Here is a 25,597-nt window from a genome sequence, read left to right on the forward strand (position 1 = left end):
TATCACTATTTAACAATTAAATAAAACATACATACTTAAATTAAATTGAATATATCATATTCAACTTAAAAATCCAAATTTGAAAATGATTCAAATAAATTTAAAAATTTAGATTTAAATCTCATTTAAACAAATTTAAAAATTCAGATTTGAATCACATTCAAACAACCTTAAAAATTCAGATTTGAATCACATTCAAACATTTTTTAAAAAATCAGATTTGAATCACAATCAAACATTTTTTTCAAAAATCAGATCCGAATATTATTCAATCAACTTTAAAATTTCAGATTTAAATATGATTCAAACAACTTTAAAAATTCAGATTTGAATCACATTCAAACAACTTTTAAAATTCAGATTTGAATCACATTCAAACAATTTTTAAAATTTTGATTTGAATCATAATTTAATTGTGTGATTAAAACTACTAATTAAACACTTTAATTAGTCAAAGAATAGGCCTTAGATCATACAACAATTGCAGAATTAAAAGCCAAACCTTGAACCACCTATGGAAGCCAAACCATGCGCACCATTGATGGTGTTTTTCAAGCATGCCGCCACACCTCCATTGCAACGAGCAATGGATAAATCATCTCATGATCAAAACATATAATTAAATCATATAATCAATAATCTAAATGGCAAATATAGTGGCTCTGATACCAATTGAAGGAACGGAAGCGTGAAAAACACAAGCTTATACCATTGAATTCAAAAATTTTCGCCTAGGGTCACATGCATCATGCAAGATTTATTTTTATCTATTTGATTTCAATGATAAACAACATATTAAAACTCTTTTAATATGTTTTTGGATCTGTATTTGCCATTTAAGATTTTTAAATTAATCAGATTAATTTTAGAACCCTAGATTAAAGAAAAAATGATTACACTAACCTCTTGATGCACTGCATCGTGTCTGTGCCTTTGAGATTCGTCTTCAGGACACCAGATGTTGTCCCTCTAGCTTGTCCACACCAAGAACTCCTATGGCAGCCCTTGAACAGCTTCTAAAGCTTTTTCTATTGATTAGAAATTCAAGTTCTGCCTTTTAAGAGATTAGAGATGTAAACAGGACACTAGAAACAATTTCTAGTGTTCTTAATTCAAGAGATTGATGGCTAATCTCTTTGAATTGATGAGAGATGAAGAAGAATAGATGGATAGCCTCAAAATGGCGTGACAAAGGAGTGTGGCTGCTGGTTGTATTTTATTTTCTCATAACAACACTTATATAGCTAGGTTAACTCATTAAACCCTTGCCACATGTCACCCTTTGATTAGCTCTAGGTTTAAGTGACCCAATCACGCCAAGTGTCAAACCTATATTTAATCTTAATTTTAATCATCTTACATGATTAAAAGACATTTGGCAAGCTTATGTGTAATGCCATGTGTCACCATCTCATGGTGCTACGTGTCATATTGTGAAATGACCAAAATGCCCCTGTGTCTTAATTTTTGAGTTCTCAACCCAAAATAATTATTTTTCTTCTTCTAATTAATTTATATCAAATATAAATTAATTAATTAATCTCTATTAATTAATTTCTCATTAATTAAATTCATATTTAAATGCTTTAAATATAAATTTAACTTATATTATACATTCAATAATCTAGATTTGGTTTCAAGTCATGCTAGGGACTTTGCAATCTAATTGCAAACCAAACCTATTTAATTAATCAATTAAACTCTTTAATTAATTAATTAAATCATATTTAATTAGGTGATTACTTGTGTATGTGTGTGACTTACTAGGCTCATCACTAATTGGCAATGAGACATGATATCAACTCTTAATATCATCAGAACCCTTTCTTACCATAAATGATTTCTCTAAATCATTTTATGCACCTCATAGACCATGGTTAACACCTAACATAGCATGCCATGGACACCCAATTAGTAATAAGGTTTACCTTAAATGAACCTATAATCATATGTTACCATGCACTAGAATCTCTCTGTTACAAAATCCCAACTCAAGCTGGAGTCATGGTTTATGTCAAGCTCCATTTGCTATGAATATTATGTTCTCTTTTAATTCCAGTTCTTGATTAAAAGGACTTTCTCATCAGAAACTCTTTTTTGATTAAATCTATCTCTCCTGGCCAGGAACTTGAAACGTTAAGAACAATTAAATAAACATAAGATTTTATCTCTATTTACTTAGAGGAACAGATTCCATCTTGATCAACACCTACCTCTATATATAACTAGTAGGAGCCAACACATGCCCATATACCCATACACAGTATAAGTATGAAAGCAGTATCATGTTAGTAGTATGCCCTAGAGCATATCATTTAGTATGTATCTTGTACATATTTTTAATAATAAAAGGCATTTCCACTTTTTCGTTTACATAATATATTTATGTGTAATAGAAAAGGTCCATTGATATTTTGTTAGAAATATTATTCTTAAGTTGTTAAGAATATGAGTGACAATATTTCTAGCACAAAGTATCATAAATAGGTTCACAATCGAGGATACTTCATAATAAGGACATGACTTATCCAGAAAGATTGTATTCATATTTGTTCCCAAGTTATTTATATGAGATATAAATAAGATGGAATGGTGAGTCTCATGCCATATAACAAATATGATAGGCACTTATAAATGATAAGTAGGCCGAACCAGTGACACTTATGACAAGCACATGGAGTTTACTCTTGTCAATGTTTTGTCATAAATCATATCAGTGCATATAATCTTTAGACCTGAGATAGCACAGTTATCTTGTATATAGGTAGTTTGAGTTTGATCGCTTTCATACTTGTACCTGTGTATGGGTATATGGGCATGTGTTGGCTCTGCTAGTTATATATGGAGGTAGGTGTTGATTAAGAAGGAATCTGTTCCTCTAAGTAAATAGAGATAAAATCCTATGTTCATTTAATTGTTCTTGATGTTTCAAGTTCTGGCCAGACAGATAGATTTGTTCAGAAAGAGTTTCTGATGAGAAAATCTTTTTAATCAAGAACTGGAATTAAAAGAGAACATAATATTCATAGCAAATGGAGTTTGACATAAACTATGACTCCAGCTTGAGTTGGGATTTTGTAACAGAGAGATTCTAGTGCATGGTAACATATGATTATAGGTTCATTTAAGGTAGATCTTATTACTAATTGGGTGGCCATGGCATGCTATGCTAGGTGTTAACCATGGTCTATGAGGTTCATAAAATGATTTAGAGAAATCATTTATGGTAAGAAAGAGTTCTGATGATATTAAGAGTTGATATCATGTCTCATTGCCAATTAGTGATGAGCCTAGTAAGTCACACACATACACAAGTTATCACCTATTTAAATATGATTTAATTAATTAATTAAAGAGTTTAATTGATTAATTAAATAGGTTTGGTTTGCAATTAAATTGCAAAGTCCCTACCATGACTTGAAACCAAATCTAGATTATTGGATGTGTAGTATAAATTAAATTTATATTTAAAGTGTTTAAATATGAATTTAATTGATGAGAAATTAATTAATAGAGATTAATTAATTAATTAATTTATATTTGATATAAATTAATTAGAAGAAGAAAATAATTATTTTGGGTTAAGAACTCAAAATTAAGACACAGGGGCATTTTGGTCATTTCACAGTGTGACACGTGGCACCATGAGATGGTGACACATGGCATAACACATAAGCTTGCCAAATGTTTTTAATCATGTAAGATGATTAAAATCAAGATTAAATATAGGTTTGACACTTGGCACAATGTGATTGGGTCACTTAAACCTAGAGCTAATCAAAAGGTGACATGTGGCTAGGGTTTAATGTGTTAACCTAGCTATTTAAGTGTGGTTATGAAAAGAAAACATAACCAGCAGCCTCTCCTCTCAATTCTCACGCCACTTTGAGCCTCTCCAGCTATTTCTCTTCATCTCTCATCAATTCAAAGAGATTAGCCATCAATCTCTTGAATTAAGAACACTAGAAATTGTTTCTAGTGTCCTGTTTACATCTTTAATCTCTTAAAAGGCAGAACTTGATTTTCTAATTAATAGAAAAAGCTTTAGAAGCTATTCAAGGGCTGCCATAGGTGTTCTTGGTGTGGACAAGCTAGAGGGACAACATCTGGTGTCCTGAAGACGAATCTCAAAGGCGCAGACACGCTGCAGCACATCAAGAGGTTAGTGTAATCGTTCTTGATTTAATCTAGGGTTCTAAAATTAATCTGATTAATTTTAAAATCTTAAATGGCAAATACAGATCCAAAAACATATTAAAAGAGTTTTAATATGTTGTTTATCATTGAAATCAAATAGATAAAAATAAATCTTGCATGATGCATGTGACCCTAGGTGAAAATTTTTGAATTCAATGGTATAAACTTGTGTTTTTCACGCTTCCGTTCCTTCAATCAAACTCAAACTACCTATATACAAGATAACTGTGCTATCTCAGGTCTAAAGATTATATGCACTGATATGATTTATGAGAAAACATTGACAAGAGTAAACTCCATGTGCTTGTCATAAGTGTCACTGGTTCGGCCTACTTATCATTTAAAAGTGCCTATCATGTTTGTCATATGGCATGAGACTCACCATTCCATCTTATTTATATCTCATATAAATAACTTGGGAACAAACATGAATACAATCTTTCTGGATAAGTCATGTCCTTATTATGAAGTATCCTCGATTGCGAACCTATTTATGATACTTTGTACTAGAAATAATGTCACTCATATTCTTAACAACTTAAGAATAATATTTCTAACAAAATATCAATGGACCTTTTCTATTACATATAAATATATTATGTAAACGGAAAAGTGGAAAAGCCTTTTATTAATAAAAATATGTACAAGATACATACTAAATGATATGCTCTAGGGCATACTACTAACACATATATGCTGCCATTCTTTTGTACAATATTTCAACAACATTTCATGAATTTTAGCTTTACCAATTTCCATTTTGAGGCTGCCCAAAAATTACATAAACACATCAACTTCCATTTTCACTTTTCAAGCTTACAAATCAAAATTTATACATGGAATTCAACTTCAATACAATTAAACATTTAAATCAATACCCCAAATCACCAATTACATGAAGAAAACAAGTTACATATTAAACTTCCATGGCTGCCGAAATGGAGTAGCACCCTAACTTACCAAACTTCAACTTTTTTTCCATATATCAACTTATCTCAACACCCACACAAACTTTAACAAAGAAAAGTTGAAGAAATGGATACTTACCCCTTTTGAGCTTGACCAAACTTCACCTATTCCTCTTGAAATTAGTATCAAATTCTTGCTTGCAAGGTGGGGATAAACGTTAATGAAGACAAGTTGTGGAAAGCATGGCTTGATCATGGAGATTTGTGCTTGGGAAGTGGGTGGCCATAGATGAAAGCTTGGGAGGATTTTCGGCTGGTTTGTTTGGGAGGTTGAAGATGACAGATTTTCTGTCCCAATATACTATATTATATGTCCATTAACTTCACTTAGTGGAGCACTAAGTATGGTTAAAGTATTAATTAATCCAAAGTTTCCAATTTCCCACATTTTCCTCATATCTTTTACTATTTAGATTATGTACCACCATTTTAATTTTTTATGACATTTTTCATGTGTAATATCATTTATTTTTAATGGACATTTAGGTCAAAAGGTAACTCGGGATGTCAAATGACCACAATGCCCCTATTCAGGTTGCATTCCCGATTTTTCGGCAACACCAAGTTTTGTCATTTTCTCGATTTCTCGTTTTTCTTTGTACTAATTACTTAATTTTTTTTTAATATTTCTAATGACATTTATACTTCAATAAATCTTTAATTATGTCTCGAAACTAAATTTCGAGGGTTTCCTGCAGTCTTGGGGTCGGCTATTGCCTGCGCCGTAACTTCCCCATGCGGTCACCCATCGCTGCGGTGCTGGCTCGTTTAACTTCGTTTCATTTTGTTGCTATTATTTTTCTTTTATTTTTCTTGTATTTTCTTTTCTTGTATTTCATTATTTTATGTCTCCTCACTAACAATTAAATGTAGTTCTAGGCATCCTAGCTATCTGGACTGACACTGGTCTTTGGAACAGTAGAACGCACTACCGAACATAGGGGTGTTACAATTCTCCACCCCTAAAATAAATTTCGTCCATGAAATTTTGCCCAATAGCCATCTTACAATATTCACACGTTTATTTTCTCCTTTCTATATGATCGTATAATCTTCTTTCCTCTGAATTTGTGTAAAATTTTTAACAATCTAATATAACATTTACTTTGTTTATGTAGCACTAATCTTTTCTTACTATAGTTTCGTCTAATATTTCGATTCATGTTCCCTTTTTGAAAGACCATTGAGGTCATGTTAAAATTATTTATCTAATCATGGGTCCTTTGACAATTCTAGTCAACAATCTTACTCACATTCGCAACATTTCTTTGTTATATATGAACCAACTGTTCAAATTTTTACTTCCACAACTCTTTTTATCTATTAATATTCTATAACTTACTTCCTATTGTACTGAACTATAACCTTTCAATAATCTAATTTTTGAGTTTTAACTCTCTAAGTAGGATTTCCAAACTCATTTCCAATAATAAAATTTTGTCCTGACATAACTACACCAATACAGACGCCGTTGGCAACTATTCTCATCTTGGTGTACTATCAGGTAGTACGTAGCTCTACACAATAATCTCAAGTCAGTACTGTAATCTGCAGCTTACAGTATAAACATCAAGAACATTGCATAGTTACTGCGATACATTCCCATAGATCAAACTTTCCTATAATTTATCCATTTTGAATTTACTGATATTCGAATCTTATTCTGTTTACCCATTAACAATTACTAACAGTAATAACTTTACCCTCATCTAGAGTAATTCTATTACTGCAATTTACTTTTACGTCCTTTTACCTTATATTAAGTAGGCTTGTCGTTTAACTTTATAATTTATGGTGTGTTAGAAAATACTTTTCGTCGATAAACTCTTCCAAAACTAATTTCACTTATTATCACAATCCTTATCTTAAAGGACTAATCACTAATGCATCAAAATTTATTCCCCTGTAAAGGAATAACAACAGAATATGTAGTTCTAACACTAACATACAACTAAGTAGTGCTGGGATCAAACAATAAATATATATATATATATATATATATATATATATATATATATATATATATATATATATATTTTCTTGGCGCATAGTGGATGCTCTAACTGATGCGCTACTATGTTTGGGTTGATTCACTGTGTTATAGTTGTGAGGGGTACCAACTTTATTTCTATCTTGACCTTTACTGACTGTCTGTGAACTTTGGAGAGTAGATCGAGGTGCTCTAGTACAATCTTTAACAAAGTGTCCAAGTTTTTCACAATTGTAGCAGGCTTCAGAGGCCTTACGACAAATACCTCCATGTAGCTTACCACAAACATGGCAGAAACGGGCAGAATAAAAACTTTTGGTTGTTCGACGACTAGATCTTGGTGTTCTCTGCCCTGATGATCCGCCTTTGTCATATCCCTAAGCTCGGGGCTCTTCAAATTCTTTTCTCTTTCCCAAATTACTATTCGAGCTCTAGCCCATAGGTTTCTCCCTCTTCTCTATTTCACACTGCCCTTGTGGGGGTTGGGTTTGTGCTTGAGCTTGAGCTAACAGAGTATCAGCCATTTGTTGAAAGAAAGTGGCCATTTTCTGGGCCATTTGTGCAGTAATTTGTACCAGTAAAACTGGTACAGTCAAGCCTTCGACACTTTGTGGAGCTGGGGCCTCAACTTGTACTTTTGCCATCACAGACTTGTAACACCCCTTATACTGTTCCGGTGACAGTGTCTGTCCAGACAGCTAGGATGCTTGGAATTATATTTAAATATTAATGAGGAGATATAAGATAGTGAAATAAAATAGAGGAAAATACAAGAAAAAAAAATGGAACTAAGCTAAACGGACAAAACTGTACTGATGGGTGACCGCATTGGGAAGTTGTGGCGTGGGCCGTTGACTAGCCTTGGACCGCGGGGAACCCTGAAAAATATTTTTGGGACTTAAATAAACATCTATTAAAAAATAAATGACATTAGAAATGTCCAAGAAAAATTAATGAATTAGTATAAAGAAAAGCGAAAAATCAAGAAACTGACAAAATCGGTGTTACCGAAAAAGCCAAAAAGCAACTCAAATCAGGCATTGTGGTCAATTGACACCCCGAGTTGCCTTTTGACCTAAATGTACATTAAAAATAAATGATATTAAATTTTTGAAATACCATGAAAATTAAAATGGTGGTCCATAATTTAAATAGTGAAAGAAAAGGGGTTAAATATGGGAATTATGGGAAATTTGATTAAACAAATATTATAAATGATTTTAGTGCTCCACTAACATTTTCAAACTGGACCATTAAGTAGATTTTGGGCATAATATTCCATCATCCTCTTCATTTGGCAAACAAGTCGAAAATAATTTGGGTGAAAAACTCCATTACTGTTTTGGTTGAGCTCCATGCAAACCCTTTGGAGCCATCCTTTCCCCTAAGTCCTTTCTTTAAAGTTAATCCTCACCTTGCAAGGAAGATTTTGGTAGCAATTTTAAGGAGGTTTGGTGAGGTTTTGGTCAAGCTTCAAAAGTGGTAAGTGAGCATTCTCCATTCTTGTTTCATTAAACTTTGAGTGGATGTTGTGGTGAGTGGTTTTGTGGAAGAAGTTTTGAAGTTTGATGTTTTAATGGTGGTACACCATTTCAGCAGCCATGGGAACTCACCATGTGTAGCTTGTTTTCACTTGTAAATGGTTGTTTAAGATGTTGATGTAAGTGTTTATGTGTATAATAGATTGGAATTGGATATGTAAATGGGGTATGTTCATGTGGTTAAATTGTGTAAATGGACTTTGGAAAATTTTGAGTTATAATGTGTATGTTGAGAATAGTTACAAACTATCCAAAATGACCAAAATGTGTTGTTAATTGTGTTAATGGTATGGTACAAAGCAGAATTGGCATGAGAGAGTTAGCTTGGTAAGCATAGAATGTGTAATTGGTAAGTGATGAAGAATGTGTAGTAGGGCAGTGTATGTTTTATCCTAGAACCTTAAGTGTATGACTCCAATTGGTATGAGACCAATTAGAGGTGAAACTAGGCACAAAATTTGCCAACTTTCATGAAGTAAGCTTACCTAAATTCTATCCACAAAGTGACATAAAAATTGACCAAATCCGGAATAGGTAAGTGCAGGCCAGAATTTTTGACCATATGAACAGTAGTCATTAGGAGGACCATAACTCACTCAAAACAGGTCTAATTGACCTGAAATTTTTACCATGAATAGTTAAGACATAGATCTACAATTCTTATGAAGACACCAAAGCCTAGAAATGGCCAGAACCAAGCCAAATAGCTTGCATAAGTTCATGTACCAAAATTGGCCGAACCAAAAGTGACCTAAAAATGACCTAAGCTTACCATTTTAGTGCATTCTGTCCAGCATTGGTAAATTGACCATAACTTGGTCTACAAAACTCAGAATGACCTGAAATTTTGCCCGACGTGCAATAAGACATAGACCTACAAGTTTATAGTTTGGACCGGAACCCGAAAACAGAGGGAACTAGGTCATCTGGCTAGGTCAAAATAGTGTACCGAAATCTAATAAATTGCAATAAAATGCAATACACTTGAAAATGAATTTGGTAATATATACCAACACTAAAGGGTTATAAAATGTGACATATTGGTAACATTGAAATTGACTCACTTAGAGTGCATTAAGGGTCAACATTATAAGTTGACTAATGAAATGAATTGAAGGGAATAGTACCAAGAAGATTTAGATATTGGATTTTATGATTGGAAACAAATTCATTGAGCACTAAAACATTTTAAATTGTGTGTTTCAGTTGATAAGGATATTAAGAAGCATAAAGAACATTGAGTTAAGGCTTAGGAGTGACTCAATGTCACACCCTACCCCTCCGTAAGGCATAACATGATCCCATAGTATACCTAATGAATTACCAACTTCGTCTACCGATAACCCATTAAATACACTAAAAGGGATTTTAAACCTTATCTTACTTCTTTACAGTGGTGAGCACTATTTACAGGTGTTAAAATTTTTTTAACTAAAGTGAAACCAGATAATATATTTGAAGAATTAATAATTTCTGTAAAAATTTTGGCAGAGTGCCATCTGTATTTTGAATAAAAGAGTTCTTCAAAAACCTGTAAAAAGCACTTCCTATATTTTGTTCAATTCCCATGTAACACCCCTCACCCAACTACAGTATAGCCGAGCAAAGTGTGCTACATTCGGTGCCGGAGCACCCTATCTTATCTTACTTTATTCCTTTCATAATTTGATCTCATTATATTTTAATATTAATTATTTTTCGACGGAGAAACCAGCGGAGTTTCCCCTATTTTATTATCGTTTAGCGTATTTCAATATTTACCTGTTTGAAATTCAACAATATTTCCAAAATAAAATCTTATCCATGCTAATCATAATTATCTCATCAATCATTCTCATAATTCTCTCATATTTCAAATCTCATTCATACATTTCAATTTCATAATCATTTCCATACATTTCCATTCATACTCAATTCATATGTAAACATTCTCAAATTCAATGAGCAAAATTTTCAAATTTCCTTAATTTACATAATTTACAAAATAATTACAAAATTTCATAATTTACATGATATACAAATTAATTATAATTTGCTAATTTATATTACAATATAAGAAATAATTAACATACATAAAATACATGATATGCTTAATGTGAGCCCTATCTACATGCATTGCTGAGGAGGTGACAACCTTTGACACTCTGCAGATCTGAACTCTCAAAATTTCCAGTCAAACGTCCGATTGGGTTCTAGCTTGATCACTGCGAGGAAACAATTCCATCGCGCTAAGCATTGCTGCTTAGTGGTGCAATAATATAACAAGGAAATAATATACAAATAAAGATAGAAATAAAACATAATTTAAATAATTAAGATTTATTTATACTTCACATGCGATTCTAAAATTTAATATGTTTTATCGTAATTTAGTCTTCTTTGGGAGTGTTTATTTCGTCAATGTACAGTAATAATATACAAAGAAAAATGATCTAAAAATAATAAATTTATGCTTATATTATCATGTAAGTCACATTTGCAATATTTATGTGTGTTATAATTTTCTTTGCTAATCTTTTAGCACTTTCTCTATACTTGCTAGTTTGTCTCAGATTATTTCATAATAAGTAAATTTTAATATCGGTCCAGTTCATTTCGATTCTTTCTAATAAGTAACTATTCTAATTTATTTTAGGTCATCTTACTCATTTATTTAATTTCAAATATTTTTTTTTATTTTACTAATATTCTTAACTTATTTCAATAAATTTCACTGCCCAAGTAACCTATGACAGGCTGACTAAACTGGATAACGGGTCGTTGGCACTAGACACCGCGGTGCCTCGGGCCGTCATGCCAAGGGACGCAGAATGTCAACCACGTATGCAGTCAGTATGGCTAAAAGGGCCATGATAACACAATCGGGCATAAAAGCCATAAATGTTGGCATAAAGCCATGAATACGGGCATAAAGCCATGAATATAGGCATAAAGCCTTTCGCAGTACTGCTAAAACAATACCCTATTGGCATGCCAAACTATCCAATCTGATACACATGTCTAGGCAATATAAGGGCACATAATATCATTAAATATTAATATATTGTATTTTATGACTTCATTATTTCATGATAAATTTCGATTATAATTCATACATTCATTTGATCATTTATATGATCACAATTCACATCAATTATCCTTTTATACCATTGTACTTAAAATACTTCTCCTCTCTACAATAATGAGAACTAATGTCTCATTCATACATTAATATGGTTCATTTATTCATTCATTATGTTATTCATATTAATCACAATTCTAAACAATGGTTCACATGTACCATTGTATTCAAAACATTTTCCCTTTTCTCATTTATACATTCAAGAATCTACTTATGTAATTACAAATTTTATATTTCAAGTTGAATTATTAATATTTTATGAATTCCATTTGTGATGGGCATATAAGCCCTAGCTATCTATTCACATCAATTAGGTGACTTATTTTTCATGTTTCAAGTAATCCATGAATATTTCATGGATTTTAAATTTATGGCCTTAATTTCTTTTTAACAATTTTGACTAGGATACATAGTCTACATTTGTCATACAATTCTAAGCATTTAAGCTTAGAATTGGTTCTAGGTTTTCATCTTAATTTACTAATCATTTTGATTACTATTCACCTTACTAGTCAACCAAAATGTTGACTTTTTCATACTTAGTGGATATATTAATTCTAATTACACCAAGATCCCACATTTTGAGGTTTACATTTGCTAATATTAATTGCCAATTGCAACTTAAAGTCCCCTAGATGCATTTCTAATTTCAAATTTTGAATTTCAAGTTTTGGTGTCACTATTCACCTCATTGGTCAACAAAAATATTGACTTTTGGATAGACAATAGGTACATTGGTTTTAGCACCTCCAATGTACCACATTTTACATTTAAAACTTATTGAAATTAACCAGCAAATCTATTTCCAAACCTAAAACCAAGAGAGCAGAATTTTCAGTTTTTGTGACCCAAATTTACTGTTCCATTGGGTCCTGTTGCAGTGGGAATTTGAGGAAATGGTAAACATGAAAGTTGTTCCTTATTTTGTGTAGTTGAATTTCGTTTTTTGAATCACTCCATTTGGAGTTTTGTAGCTCCAGATATGGTCCAAAAACCACAGCTGGCCGGATTTCAATTATGCAGAATTTACCAAATCTACAGTACTATGAACAGTGACTGCCACTGCCTTGTTGAATGGGTTCTGGCCATAATTTGGGGTAGTTTTCTTCATGAAAGTTGTTTTTCTATGTCTTATCTTGTTGCTGTAAAAATTTTAGGTCAATTGACCATATCTACAGTGAGTTATGGCCAAATGAACAGTTACTGTTCATTTGGTCATTCTGCAGAATCAGCTTGCAGGGTATCCGGATTAGGGCCAACTTTTGGTCCTCTTGCTTTGGTCTTTTAGGCATGGTTTCTTCAGAAAAAATGTGCCATTATAAGTCTAGTTTCATGTCCACTTGGCCAAACACCAATTGGACCTACAAAACCAAAGATATGGCAGTCCAAACAGGCTGGACTCACAACCTCCCTGCTGCTGTCACTAGGCAGCATGCCCATTTCAGTTTGCCATGCAATAGTTCACTCCTAATTATGGTCTACTTACCCCAAATGGTCACTAATTGACCATTAGAATGTTCTTTAACAATTTCCTAAGCAAAGTCAGATTTTCACTCCCAAACCCTAGCTCAAAGTCAAGATTTTCATAAATTTCCTTAGTTAACTCTTTCATTCCTTATATATATATATATATATATATATATATATATATATACACTTTAAACATAATCTCTAATTCACTCTAAGTCCATTAAAACAATCAAACTCATTCCTTCCTTAAGGCTGCTGAAATTCATGGTATACATACACATGAATTCTTTTCATTTAATTTATAAATTTTTGTTCACTTTAAGTCCTTAACATGGAATGAAAGGGATTTAGGTATAAATATGCACTAACCTTTTTGAAACCAACCTTGAGCTTGTTAATGATAATCAATTATAACTTCACTTTCCTAAATTAAATATCCAATAAAAATTCAACAGCATTTCCCCTTAAATTGGACTAAACTCCTATCATAAATCTTAAATCCACAACCACCCATTAATACCCAATATGGCAGCTTGTGCATTCAAATTTATATATAATGATCTAACCGTTAGATAAATCCCAAATTTTAACCATATATTCAAGACATCTCTATACAATATTAGTAAAAATTTTAGCATCAAATAATCTCTATATCATGAGATATCAAAACATTCATTCAACCCTTCAAAATCTGAATTTTTGCAGAAATCAGTCTTACTCAGACAGCTCATGCAAAACAATTTATATCTCATAAACCACAAGTCTAAAATTCACCAAATTTTAACCCAGCAGCCTCAACATCCCAAATATCATTTGTACCAAATATCATAATTTTATAAGCATCCTAACTATTTATTTTTCTCAAATTTTAGTAGCCAAAATTCAGAATTCAACCTACAGACAGCCTATGTTCAACAATATATTTCTCCAAATCCAACCGTTGAACAATCACCAAATTTTAACCATAACTTCCACACATACATACCTCAAACATATCAAAAATCAGCCGTAGATGTTGAGCCAAACTCACCTGGACGGAAGAGAAAGACGCTGCCCTGCTGAACCCCTTTTTCTGCTACTGTTCATCTCCTTCTCCTTCTTCCTTTCTTTCTTTCTTTTCCTTTTCTCTCTCTTTCTCTCTTGATTCAGCCCGTATGAAGAAGGAAACTACTGGTTTCCTTTGTTTTTTTTATCTCATTTTAAGTCATTTTTATCTCTTTTTATTGGTTTGTCAAATGGTGATTGGAGGGGGCTTTTAAATGACATCATCATATGTCATAATTAAGCATTTTCCTTCATTTTCTTTTCTTCTTTTCTCTACTCATTTTCAATTCAATTTTTAGTAATGTTTATTCATATTTTATGTCATAATAATTATTTACTCAACTGGACAAGTCGGCCAAAAATCGTCTCTGAAGGCGAAATGACCAAAATGCCCTCCGTTTGTCTTCACGGGTCAAAATTGTCTGTACCGATTGAAAAATTTTTCTAAATATTTTCTTGGCATTCTAATGCCATAGGAACCTCAATGACCCTTCTCTGGAGTCCCAAAAATTATTTTATGAATTTTTCCCTGGGTCTAGGGCTCCTCGTTGCGAGAACCGCAACTTCCCTCTGGTTACCCATCGCTTGGGCACCGGCTCGTTTAACTTGGTTGTATTTTATTTCAAAAATTTTTACTAAATTTTTCTTATTAATATTTGAGTTAATTATGGTTCCTGACTTTAGTTTAGATATTTTTCCGGACGTTCTAGCTGTCCGGACCGACACCGATCACCGGAACAGTAGAATGTACGGAGTTACTACTGAGAGGGTGTTACATCCCAAACTCTAATATCCAATCAACACAATAAGTTTCTCAACATTTGTCAACTCAAATCCACAATAATTTTTCAATGTTTTTAAAAGCTGAGATAAAAGAAATATATCACAATATTTACGAGTCAAAATAATTTACAAATTTAGTTTACAACTTCAATGTATAATTTTAATATACAACTGCTCAAAACCAAGAACAATTAATGTACAATTTTAATTTATAACTGCTCAAAACCAAAAATAATATATACATACAGTGAACATACATTACAATACAAAATGCAAAATATGGTATACTCAATATACCCGATTAACTCTCAATGTATTACTAGCAGCCTAGTCTGCTGCCCTGTCAGTCTGTCTACCTGCGATAGCAATGAAAAGCTATCGCTGAGCCAATGTCTCAGTGGTACACAACAAATGCAACTTTAAATCACAAATTATGAGTCATACAAATAGTGGATACTTAAAACCATAGTTAAATTCGAAAGACAGTGAATGTCAATAAGAATTTAAACTCCATTTTACAATATCACAATGAATATCAATAAATCACACACACAGCTTAATAATGTTCCAAAGTCTAATTTATCCCAAGAGCAGATGGCTAATGAGGAATAACATAGGTAGCTAGCAATAACATGAGTATTCATTCTATTCGTCCTCAACAGGCACACACCTCAACACTTTTGCCAGAGAGGGAATTCAAAGTCAATTCATCCCACTAGACAAGCTAGCGAGGAATTCAATCAATATACATGATGGCTGTGGTTTCAAACCATTTACAATGTTTTTCAATCAATAAGTATCCATCAAATACCATTCAAACAATTTTTCATAATTTAAAACAATAATATACAAATAGTCATAATTTATTTCAATTGAAAAATTCAAAAGAAATAACTATTGTGCACAAACCTCTGATAAATGTCTCTTGGTCCTGACTCAGTGTTTCCTTTTCCTTCCCTGAGTCTTTGCTAACTGAAACACACAATTTGAAGTGTTTTAGTACTCATTTAAACCATCTCTAATAATAAGGCTTAATAAATAATTTATTAAATTCTATTATTTCCTTAGTCAACCTAAAATGTTGACCCTCGATGCACTCTAGGTGAATTAGGTTTAATGTTACCAATATGTCATATTTTATGGCCTTTTAGTGTTGGCACATGTTATTAAATTCACTTTCAACTATATTGCATTTTATTGTAATTTGCTGGATTTCAGTATACTAATTTGACTTAGCCGGACGACCTAGTTCCCTCCGTTTTTGGGTTCTGGTCCAAACTAAAAACTTGTAGGTCTATGTCTTATTGCAAGCGGGGAAAAATTTCAGATCATTCTGAGTTGTGTAGACCAAGTTATGGTCAATTTACCAATGCTGGACAGAATGCACCAAAATGGTAACTTTAGGTCATTTTTAGGTCACTTTTGGATTGGCCAGTTTTTGGACCTGAACTTGTGCAAGCTATTTGGCTTGGTTCTGGCCATTTCTGGGCTTTGGTGTCTTCATAAGAATTGTAGATTTATACTAAACCATTCATTGTAAAAATTTCAGGTCAATTGGACCTGTTTTGAGTAAGTTATGGTTAAAATACTAACTACTGCCCAAATGATAAATTTTTAGGCTTTCAAAGCACTAATCCAGATTTAGTCATTTTTCAAGTCACCTTATAGGCAGAATTTTGGTAAGCTTCCTTCATGAAAGTTGGCACATTTTGTGCCTAGTTTCACCTCCAATTGGTCTCATACCAATTAGAGTCGCACACTTAAGGTTCTAAGCCAAAACATACACTGCCCTATTACACATTGTTCATCCTTACCAATTACACATCCAACACTTACCAAATTAACTCTCCCATGCCAATTCTAGTTTGTACCATAACATTAACACATTTAGCACCACAATTTTGGTCCTTTTGGTAGCATGTAACCACTCTCAACATAAACACTATAATACAGAATTTTCCAAAGTTCCATTTACAACAATTAAAGTCCCATTTACCACAATTCAACCTCATGAATTTCCATGTCCAAATTCTAACAATTAAACACACACACATGCTGCCCTCCATGACAACATAATTCAACAATATTTCATGAACTCAAACACTTCAATCTTCTTCATGAGGCTGCCACAAGTTTACACATACCCATCAATTTCCATTTAAACAATTTTTCAAGCTTCCAAATCAAACCTTACACATGGAATTCAACTACAATACAATCAAATATTTAAATCATCATTCAAACCATTATTTACATGCAAGAATAAGCTGTTCTTATTGAGGTTCCATGGCTACCAAAATGTACATTTCCACTAATTCATCAAACTTCAAAAATTCTTCCATAAATCAACTACCCACAACATCCCTTCAAAGTTTAATGAAATAAGAATAAAAAATACATACTTACCACTTTTGAAATTCTTCAAAACCTCACCAAAACTCAACTTTCTTACTGCCTATATGTTTCCCAAGATGTGTAGGCAAAGCTTTGTGAAGGAAAATGCAAGGATCATGGCATGAAAATGGAAGAGTGAAGCTTGCATGCAATTCGGCCATGGAGGTTTGAGAGCATTTCAATTTCGGCTAGTTTTCCAAAGTGAGGAAGATGAAGGCATATTCTGCCACAATGATGCTTAATGGTCCACTTTAGGGGTGTTAGTGGAGCACTAGTTGAATTAAAAGTATTTTTTTAATGCTAAACATTCTAATTTTCCATATTTTCCTCCTATCTTTTGCTATTTAGATTATGTACCACTATTTTAATTTTTCATGACATTTTTCAAGTGTAATATCATTTATTTTTAATGGACATTTAGGTTAAAAGGCAACTCGGGGTATCAAATGACCATAATGCCCCTATTCGGGTTGCATTCCCTATTTTTTGGTAACACCGAGTTTTGTCATTTTCTCAATTTCTCATTTTTCTTTGTACTAATTAATTAATATTTATACTTCAATAGAAATTTATTTAAGTCCTAAAAATATTTTTCAGGGTTCCTCGTGGTCCAGGGCTAGTCAACCGTCCACGTCGCAACTTTTCGATGCAGTCACCCATCGCTATGGTTCTCGGCTCGTTTAACTTGGTTACATTTCATTGCTATTATTTTTTCTTTATTTTTATTGTATTTTCTTTTCTTCTATTTCATTATTTTAGGTCTCCTCACCCATATCTAAGTGTAGTTCTAGGCATCCTAGCAATCCGGACAGACACTGGTCACCGAAACAATAGAACGCACTATCGAACATAGGAGTGTTACAATTCTCCCCCTCTTAAAATAAATTTCGTCTCGAAATTTTACCTGGCATCAGTTTTTGAATAGCTGTGGATGCTGTTTCCTCATATCCTCTTCACGTTCCCAAGTAGCTTCCTAGCCTGAATGATGGTTCCACAGCACTTTAACCAGGTGTATCTATTTATTCCTCAGCTGCTTCACCTCATATGCCAGAATTTTTATGGGTTCCTCCTTATATGAGAGGTCTGGATTTACCTCAATCTCTTCAACTGATAGTACATGAGATGGGTCAGATTTGTACCTCCTTAACATGGACACATGGAAGACACTATGTATCCTTTCTAGCTCTGGAGGTAATGCTAACCGATATGCCAAAGGACCCACTCTTTCCAGAACCTCATATGGTCCGATGAAATGAGGACTCAGTTTCCCCTTTCTGCCAAATCTCATAATCCTCTTCCAAGGAGAAACTTTGAGGAATACCTTATCACCCACTGCATATTCAATATCTCTTCTCTTCAGATCAACATAGGACTTCTGATGGTCTGATGCAGCCTTGAGTCGATCTCTGACCAATCTGATCTTTTCCTCTGTCTGCTAAACAATTTCTAGCCCAATCATCTTTCTTTCACCTACTTCATCCCAACATAGGGGAGTTCTGCACTTCCTGCCATACAAAGCTTCATATGGAGGCATCCCAATGCTTGATTGGTAGCTGTTGTTATAAGCAAACTCAATCAAAGGCAAGTGTATATCCCAATTACCTTCAAACTCAATCACACAAGCCCGTAGCATATCCTCCAATATCTGAATTACCCTCTTAGACTGGCCATCTGTCTGTGGGTGGAAGCTGTGCTGAAGTTCAATCTAGTTCCTAGGGCTCTTTGAAGACTACCCAAGAATCTAGAAGTAAACTTAGGATCTCTGTCAGATACAATCGATACTGGCACTCCATGCAGTCTTACAATCTCATTTATGTACAATCTAGTCAATCTTTCTAGGCTATGTCCATCCGGACTAGCAAAAAGTGAGCAGACTTGGTTAGTCTATCAACTATAACCCATACTGCATCATGACTATTCTGTGTCCTCGAAAGTCCCATCACAAAATCTATGGTTATCCGTTCCCATTTCCACTCTGGTATTGGCAATGGATGTAACAAACCAGCTGGAACTTGATGTTCTGCCTTCACTTGCTGATAAGTTAGGCATTTAGAGACAAAATCAGCTATATCCCTCTTCATACCCATCCACCAGTAATGCTCTTTCAGCCCTCTGTACATTTTAGTTCCACCAGGGTGCATAGTAAAAGGAGACTCATGTGCTTCCTTCATAATGATCTGTCTTAATTCCACATCACTAGGAATGCACATTCTGCCCTGATGTAGCAATAAACCATCATCTCTCACAGAAATTCAGGTTTCTTGCCCTGCTGGACTTCTTTTAGTAGCTTCTAATATTTTTCATCATTCTGAGCAACCATTCTGATCTGATCAATCAACACTAGCTATACATGCCGTGCAACTACTGTCTGTCCCTCATCATCAATCTCCAAACTGGCATACTGTGCTTTCAACTCATGTACCATGGACAAAGGAGAAAATTTGGAACTTGCCATAGTCTTGCGACTTAAGGCGTCATCCACCACATTTGCTTTCCCTGGCTAATAGTCTATTAAGCAATCATAGTCTTTAATCAGTTCTAACCATCTCCTCTGCCTCAAGTTCAATTCCTTCAGGGTGCCCAAGTACTTCAAAGCATTTCTCCCCATACAAATAATGTCTCTAGATCTTTAGAGCAAAAACAATAGCTGTAAGCTCCAAATCATGTGTTGGGTAGTTCCTCTCATGCGGTTTCAGCTGGCGTGATGCATAAGCAATGACATTTCGATCTTGCATCAGTACATAGTCTAACCCATTATGATAAGCATCACTATAAACTGTGTATTCTTTACCTGATGTAGGTAAAGTAAGGACTGGAGCTTCAATCAGACACCTCTTCAACTCATCAAAACTCTGCTGGCATTTATCAATCCATTGAAATTTTACATCTTTCCGAAGCAGCTTGGTCAGTGAAAAAGCTAACATAGAAAACCCTTCCACAAACCGGCGGTAATATCCAGCTAAACCCAGAAACTGTGAATTTCTGTGATATTCCTGGGCGGCTTCCAATTAAGGATAGCTTATACCTTGCTGGAATCTACCTTGATCCCTTCAGCTGACACAATATGTCCCAAGAAGGAGATTTCTTTTAGCTAAAATTCACATTTCAACAATTTGGCGTATAGCTGTTTCCCCCTTAAAGTCTGCAGTACAATCCACAGATGTCTATCGTGCTCCTCTGCATTCCTCGAATATATCAAAATATCATCAATAAACACCACCACAAACTGGTCGAGATATGGTTTGCAGATAGTGTTCCTCAGATCCATAAAAGCAGATGGAGCATTAGTTAACTCGAATGGCATTACTAGAAACTCATAGTGGCTATATCGAGTTCTGAAAGCAATTTTTGGAATACTCTGCTCTTGTACTTTCAACTGATAATAACCAGATCGCAAATCAATTCTGGAGAATACAGCTGCACCCTTCAACTGATCAACAGATCATCAATGCGAGGCAATGGATATCTGTTCTTTATTGTCATCTTATTCAACAGTCGGTAGTCAATACATAAGCGGAGAGTGCCATCTTTCTTCTTAACAAACAATACTAGCTCTCCCCAAGGTGACACACTAGGGCGGATGAAGCCCTTTTCAAGTAGTTCTTGCAACTGTACCTTTAACTCCTTCAACTCTGCTAGTGCCATTCTGTATGGTGTTATGGAGATTGGATCCACACCAGGCATAACATTAAGCTCAAACTGCACTTCTTTTTCTGGAGGTAATCCTGGCAATTCATCAGGAAACACATCTGGAAAGTCATATACTATAGGGATGTCCCTCAATGCTGGACTCCCTACTTGGGTGTCTACCACATGTGCCAAGTATGCTTCACACCCCTTTTTTATCATTTTTCTGGCTAGTGCAGCCGAAATGATGTTTGATGGAAATAGCTGCCTCTCCCCATGTATTACCACATCACTATACTGAGGGAGAACAAAAGTGACTGTCTTCAGTCTACAGTCAATCATGGCGTGATGCCTGGCTAACCAATCCATGCCCAAGATGATATCATAATCTCTAAAGGGCATTTCTATGATATCAGATAGAAAAGTGTGTCCTTGGACCACCAAAGGACAATCCCTATACATTCTATTAACCCTGACCTCTTGTCCTAGCGGACTTGTTACTAGCACCTCAAAGTCCATTTTTGTACATGGAACAACAGTGCAATCAATGATGCTAGCACTCACATAAGAATGGGTAGAAGTCGGATGAAATAACACAAACACATCTTGATTAAAAGTTGAGAAGGTACCAGCTACAACATCAGATGTCTCCGCCTCTTCTCTCTGTCGCATTGCATATAGTCTGACTGGAGCACTACCTTACTATGATTGATTCACTGTGCCTTGGCTGCCTTCTAGACTACCTTTACCCCTGCCTCTACCTCTGCTAGGTGGTTGTGAACCTCTGGTGACAGGACTCTGAACTGACCCTTCTGCAGTAGTAGGAGGTGGTCCAACTCTGCGAGTACTAGTGTAGTCTTTGGCAAAGTGCCCTGTGCCTCCACAATTATAATAGGCTCCTATGGTCTTGTAGCACACCCCACCATGATTTCTTCCACAAGTTTCACATTGGCGAGGAGGGTAGAAACTTCTGGTACTCTGCTGACCAGATAGAGGAGGTTTATGTCCCGAATATCTTTCCCTACCGAACTTTTTACCACGTCTGTTGTATCCCCCAAAGTTCTTCCTCTTTCCAGTAGGACCACTGGAACTCTGTTCTACTGACTTTCCCTCTTTTTCTGTCTTCTCTGATTTCTTTTTCTCAGGGGCCTCTTCAGATTCAATTCTTTCTAATTCTAGTGCCTGAGAAATAAGCTCAGAGAAGTTGTTATGTTTGAATCTGACCACTTGTAATCTGATACTGGGCTTCAAGCCGGTTTCAAACCTCTTACATCTCTCTCTACTGGTAGAAAGTAGACTTACTACATAATAGCTCAGGCGGGAAAATTCCCTTTCATATTCAGCCATCAATCTACTCCCCTGTTTCAGACTTAGGAACTCTTGCAGCTTCTGGTCCACATAAGCATCAGGGATATATTTTTGTCTAAACTCCAGCAGAAAATCATTCCATGTTAGCACTGAAGGTTCTACCAGACTATAGGGAATGGTTTTTCATCAGTCATATGCATCCCCCTATAGCAGAGACACTGAATATTCAAATCTGAGCTCCTCTGTACAATGTAGCTTCTTGAACACCCTATCCATTCTCTCTAACCATCGTTTCGCTTTAGAGGATCTATCGCCCTTGAACTCAGTAGCCCCATATTTCATTAATTTGTCATACTGCCTAGCAGAAGACTGTGGTTGTACCACTGGTGTCTGTAGTGGGACTTGAGTAGGCATGTTACCAGCTATCTGTTGGAACATTACAGCCATCTACTGTGCAAATTGAGCAGGAAACTGTGGTACCGAGGGGACTGTTGCGGCTGATCCACTGACATTGTGTAGGGCTGGGGCATCCCTTGCACCTCAGCCTCTATAGATTGATCGACTGAATGATCACCCTCTTCCATAGTCAATTCGAGGATCTTGGACCTCCTGAACAAATAACACAAGGAGATTTCCTCCCTTTAGTGCATATTTATAATGTAATGTACTGTATGTATCAAATAATGACATTGAGCAGTTGTACTATGAAGAAAGAATATTCAAATTACAAGTGAAAACAGAATTTAAAAACTAGCTCTGATACCACTAAAACATGTTACACCCTACCTCTCCGTAAGGCATAATATGATCCCGTAGTATACCTAATGAATTACCAACTTTGTCTACTGATAACCCATTAAATACACTACAAGGGATTTTAAACCTTTTCTTACTTCTTTTTACAGTGGTGAGCACTATTTACAGGTGTTAAAATTTTTTTAACTAAAGTAAAACCAGATAATACATTTGAAGAATTAATAATTTCTGTAAAAATTTTAGCAGAGTGCCATCTGTATTTTAAATAAAACAGTTCTTCAAAAACCTATAAAAAGCACTTCCTATATTTTGTTCAATTCCCAAACTCCAATATCCAATCAACACAATAAGTTTCTCAATATTTGTCAACTCAAATCCACAATATTTTTCCAATGTTTTCAATAGCTGAGATAAAAGAAATATATCACAATATTTACAAGTCAAAATAATTTACAAATTTAGTTTACAACTTCAATGTATAATTTTAATGTACAATTTTAATTTACAACTGCTCAAAACCAAGAACAATATATACGTACAGTGAACATACATTACAATACAAAATGCAAAATATGGTATACTCAATATACCTGATGAACTCTCAATGTAGTACTAGCAGCCTAGTCTGCTGCCTTGTCAGTCTGTCTACCTGCGACAGCAATGAAAAGCTATCACTGAGCCAATGTCTCAGTGGTGCATAACAAATGCAACTTTAAATCACAAATCATAAGTCATATAAATAGTGGATACTTAAAACCATAGTTAAATTCGAAAGACAGTGAATGTCAATACGAATTTAAACTCCATTTCACAATATGACAATGAGTATCAATAAATCACACACACAGCTTAATCATGTTCCAAAGTCCAATTCATCCCAAGAGCCGATGGCTAATGAGGAATAACATAGCTAGCTAGCAATAATATGAGTACTCATTCTATTTGTCCTCAACAGGCACACACCTCAACAATTCAGCTAGACAGGGAATTCAAAGTCAATTCATCCCACTAGACAAGCTAGCGAGGAATTCAATCAATACACATGATAGCTGTGGTTTCAAACCATTTACAATGCTTTTCAATCAATAAGTATCCATCAAATATCATTCAAACAATTTTTCACAATTTAAAACAATAATATAGAAATAGTCATAATTTATTTCAATTGAAAAATTCAAAAGAAATAACTGTTGTGCACAAACCTCTGATAAATGTCTCTTGGTCCTGACTCAGTGTTTCCTTTTCCTTCCCTGAGTCTTTGCTAGCTGAAACACACAATTTGAAGTGTTTTAGTACTCATTTAAACTGTCTCTAACAATAAGGCTTAATAAATAATTTATTGAATTCTATTATTTCCTTAGTCAACCTGAAATGTTGACCCTTGATGCACTCTAGGTGAATTAGGTTTAATGTTACCAATATATCACATTTTATGACCTTTTAGTGTTGGTACATGTTACCAAATTCACTTTCAAGTATATTGCATTTTATTGCAACTTGCTGGATTTCGGTATACTAATTTGACCTAGACGGACAACCTAGTTCCCTCAGTTTTCGGGTTTTGGTCCAAACTACAAACTTGTAGGTCTATGTCTTATTGCACGCGGGGAAAAATTTTAGGTTATTCTGAGTTGTGTAGACCAAGTTATGGGCAATTTACCAATGCTGGACAGAATGCACCAAAATGGTAACTTTAGGTCATTTTTAGGTCACTTTTGGTTCGGCTAGTTTTTAGACCTGAACTTGTGCAAGCTATTTGGCTTGGTTCTGGCCATTTGTAGGCTTTGGTGTCTTCATAAGAATTGTAGATATATTTCTAAACTATTCATGGTAAATATTTTAGGTCAATTGGACCTGTTTTGAGTAAGTTATGGTCAAAATACTAACTACTGCCCAAATGATAAATTTTCAAGCTTTCAAAGCACTAATCTGGATTTGGTCATTTTTCAAGTCACCTTCTAGGCAGAATTTTAGTAAGCTTCCTTCATGAAAGTTGGCACATTTTGTGCTTAGTTTCACCTCCAATTGGTCTCATACCAATTGGAGTCACACACTTAAGGTTCTAAGCCAAAACATACATTGCCCTATTACACATTGTTCATCCTTACCAATTACACATCCAACACTTACCAAATTAACTCTCCTATGCCAATTCTGGTTTGTACCATAACATTAACACATTTAGCACCACATTTTTGGTCATTTTGGCAGCTTGTAACCACTCTCAACATACACACTATAATACAGAATTTTCCAAAGTCCCATTTACAACAATTAAAGTGCCATTTACCACAATTCAACCACATTAACATACCTCATTTCCATGTCCAAATTCTAACAATTAAACACACACACATGCTGCCCTCCATGACAACATAATTGAACAATATTTCATGAA

The sequence above is a fragment of the Hevea brasiliensis genome, chromosome 2 (genome assembly GCF_030052815.1).
Source record: "Hevea brasiliensis isolate MT/VB/25A 57/8 chromosome 2, ASM3005281v1, whole genome shotgun sequence".
Lineage (NCBI taxonomy): Eukaryota > Viridiplantae > Streptophyta > Magnoliopsida > Malpighiales > Euphorbiaceae > Hevea > Hevea brasiliensis.